A 4,301-nucleotide genomic window follows, 5' to 3' on the forward strand; every position below is an offset into this window, starting at 1 on the left:
CAGGTAAGGTCCACAGGCAGTTGGATGTAATGAAGACTGGTAAGAATCAGGCAGTTGGATGAAGACCTAAAGTTTTGTAATGAAGACTGGTGAGAGTAAGATAACGTTATTCACAAAATGAACTAAAGGCCAGGAAAGCAGATAAAATCACCTAGGTAGAAGGTGAATGGTAGTAGAGATACTAGCAGAAACATAGGTCACAGTCCTTAAGGGAGTGGTTAACAGTGTCAAATGTGATAAAAGGTCAAGAATAACTGAAGAGAGGGCTGGGGGTGAGGCTCAAGTGGTAGAGCCCTGCCTAGCAAGCCTGAGGCTCTGAAGTCAACAACCCTAGTACCACAACTAGGTAGATTCTATTAGATGTGGGCCACATGGATCTTTGTTTAAAACAGTGATGGGGTGGGGGAACTCATGGAAGTAAAGGTCTAATTTGTAATCAAATGAAACAGAGGAAGTAATTGGAAGAAGGAGGTGGAGGCAGGGAGTAGATGATTCTTTGAGAACCCAGGGTATGCTACTGGGGAGTAGCAATGAACAAAAAATTTAAGGGTTTTTTCCTTTTTCTCCCTAAAATGGAAGACTTGAATATATTTATAATGCCAACACAGGGAGTTTGAAAACATAAAAGATAGAAGCAATCTTACCATACAGTCTGGCAATCACACTCCTAAATATTTACCCAACTAAAGTAAAAACTTGTGTACACAAAAAACCTGCACATGAATGTGTATAGCAGCATTATATGTAACTGCCAAGAACTAGAAGCAATCAAGATATCTTTCACCAGATGAATGGATAAACAAACTAAAATACCCACACAGTGAGTATAATTCATTGATAAAAAGGCAAATGACCTATTAAGCTACCAAAAGATGTGGATTTGGTTTTCTTTTTTGAGACAGGGTCTTGTTATGTAGCCCAAGCTGGCCTCAAACTTGAGATCCTGCTGCCTCAGCCTCTCCAGTGCTGGGATTACAGGTGTGTGCCACCATATCCAGCAACATGGATCAATCTTAAACACACTTCAAGTGAAAAACACCAGTATGAAAAAAGTGCATATGGTGTGATTTTTAATGAAATGACATTGTGGAAAATGTGAAACTGATGCTAAACACATCAACAGTTGCCAGGGATGAAGTGGGGTGAGGCTTGAACAAATAGGTGCACAGGGCTCTTAAGGACAGTGGGATTTTCTGTATAATACCTTAACGATGAATACAAAATCTAAACATTTGTCAGAACACTTTATAGGATACTAAATGAGTATAATGTAAGTAAATTTTAAAAATGACTTGGAAAGTTCGGGAAATCCCAGAAGAAATGCAGCATGTGATAAAAAAAAATGTGAATATATTAGATACTAAATTTGCTGGTACCTTGATTTTGGACTTTCAAACTCCAGAACTGTGACAAATAAATATTAAGCTACTCTGTCGCTGGCATTTTGTGATAGCAGCCTGAACAGACCATGACAACATATGACTTACTGAATACTCCTGACAATCCTAAGTAGGTCAGTGAAGGATAGGAGTGTAGAACAGGCCATGCTGAGGGGGGAAGGTAAGAAGAGGGACATGGCTGAGGTACTTCCTACACATTTATGAATATGGAAAACTGAAACCTGATGATGGCATTTTAAGAAGAGGGAGAAAGAATGGAAGGGATGACCAAACTGGGGTACAATATATGTATATATGGAAATGTCACAATGAACCCCCACCCCAACCATCATATGCAAATAAAAACATTTAAAAATAAAAGAAAATGGTGATAGATTAAAAAAATATTAACTAGGTATAATTATCATTTTCATTTTCAGGTAAGGCAACAGGTCACACAGTGACAGGTCTGAACCCTCCAGTCTGGATTCAACAATACAGCTCCCCAAGAAGTGACCAACACATGCCAATATTCTCCAGTGTTCCTATTGCTTCCCTTAAGTGCAGTCTGTTCTGTATTTTCAAAGCACAGAATCAGTTTGGTTAAATGTTTTACCTCTAACTAAGTTCATCAATTATTTTAGCCTCAGGAAGATAATCCTTGCTAATCCTGTCTCCTGCAGTTTTCAGGATTTGTCATTTGAAATTTAGGTATCAGAGTTCTTTATGGAAAATGAGAGAACTCATTCTAGCAAAGGAATTTGCAAAAAAAAAAAAAAAACAAGCTAGTCAACAGAATCTCCAGACCCACTGCTACATAACACATATACCACCAGGGATGACCAGGTCTGTTGCTGTCACCAACCAATGACCCTCAACAAAGTGAAGATGGACTCTTCAAAAAGTTCTCACCAGCTAAAATCTTAATCTGATCAAAAGATTCCAAGTACACACCTATAACCTAACACATCAGTTTGTTCAAATTAAACTAGTCATCACAACATTCAGCACAGCACAGTCAACTCACGAAGGTTATCTGCATAAATTTCTACACCCCTAATTCTACAGATAGAGCTATCTCTACTTTAGGGCTACTTTTGATTATTACTGTCTACGAAATGTTCAATTATTGAATCCACTTTTTTTGTGGTACTGGGGCTTGAACTCAGGGCTGTCACCTTAAGCCACTCCATCAACCCAATTTTTGTGAAGGGTTTATTGAGATAGGATCCTGTGAACTATTTGCCTAGGCTGGAGGATCAAACCATGATCCTCCTAATCTCTGCCTCCTGAGTAGCTAAGATTACAGGTGTGAGCCATCAGAGCCCAGCAACTTTTATTCTTTAAACTTACTTAAAATATTTTATTACAAAGCTCATCTTAATTAAATTTTATACAGTAAAATACCATAAAAGATAAATTATTTTATTTATTAGATAAAAATATAAAATCCTTTTTTTAAAAAAAGGGCCAGGAAGCCAGGCATTGGTGGCTCATGCTATAACCTTATCTACTTGGGAGGTTGAGACATGCACAAATGGTTCATAAGACTCTAAACCGTAGCAAATGGACTGGAGGTGTGGCTCACTCATCTGTTTTGCAAGTTCAAAGTCCTGAATTCAAACCCAAGTCCCATTAAAAAAAAAAAAAATGGCCAGAATATTCCTTGTGTCCCCAAAACAAGTCCATGGATATAAAGAAATGCTGAGTTCTCTTCCCCTTAAGGAAAGACACTATGCTTTTATGTCATACTAACCTAAAGGGAAAACAGGCAGATTTCTTGTTAGTTCAAGAAAGTCACATGTAATATTAGGGAAAGAAAGGAACAGAACACAGGGGTACTTTATTCTTCCTTTTTTTTCTTTTGTTTGGGGACAATGTCTCACTATGTACCCTGGGCTGGCGCTCAACTCAAGATCCCCTTAACTCAGCCTTAATGTTTGGATTAGAAAGGTGTATGCAGCTACACCCAGCAGGAGAAGTATTTTCTTAAAAAACCTCTTGCCCTTGTAAAGAACCTTAGTACCAAATATTTTCATGTTTTCTTTTTTTGTGGTCCTGTTAAATTTTTAAGACATCTTTATCACTGTGCTTCACAGTACAGTTTTCCACAATTCTATAATTATATTAGTTGGAAATATAATTTAAGTACCTGACATGGCTAAATTTTAAAATAACATACAACAGAATTACCACAATTGCATATTTTGCCATTTTCAAGACATAACTGGGCACACATTTACAATGTACTTGCTAGGTTTTCATTAATGTTTTGATCTACTTGAAAGACTATGCTTAGATCTCTGAAAACAAATGCTAGATTTATAATTTATATACCTGCACACTTCCTAAACCTATCACAAACCCTATAGTCTGATTTAGTTTAACAACAAATGATCCATCCAAACAGGTCATGGTACCGCTGGAGGTGTGGCTCAAGCAGTAGAATGCCTGCCTAGCAAACATGAAGCCCCGAGTTCAAACCCCAGAGCCGCAAAAACAAAACAAAACAAAACAAAAAACCCAAACAGATCATGGTAAACTCAATTTGCCAATCTTTGTTTAGATTTGTAAAGAATTTTTTCTATGATGGGAGTCATACTGAAAAAAAAAAACAAAAAAACAAAAAAACCTAAGAACTTCTCTGTTAGAGAAGGTAGAGATTTTCAACTTTGGTAGACTGCCAAGATGATACTTTATTATAGAATTCATGAAGCAACAGTTCAGTGACTTGCAGGCTTTATTAGAAGGAAAGAAGAGAAAAAGAATAATTTAATACAAACTCCATGTTCTAAAATTCTCTAGATTTTTTTTTTAGTGCAAGATATGCTGCATCACTAAAGCACTTGAGAATTACCATAAAATCCCAGCAAAATATAATCAACCCGAAAGCAGCAATAAGAAAAACAAGAGGCACACAGA

Source organism: Castor canadensis, chromosome 15, assembly GCF_047511655.1.
Source record: "Castor canadensis chromosome 15, mCasCan1.hap1v2, whole genome shotgun sequence".
Classification (NCBI taxonomy): domain Eukaryota; kingdom Metazoa; phylum Chordata; class Mammalia; order Rodentia; family Castoridae; genus Castor; species Castor canadensis.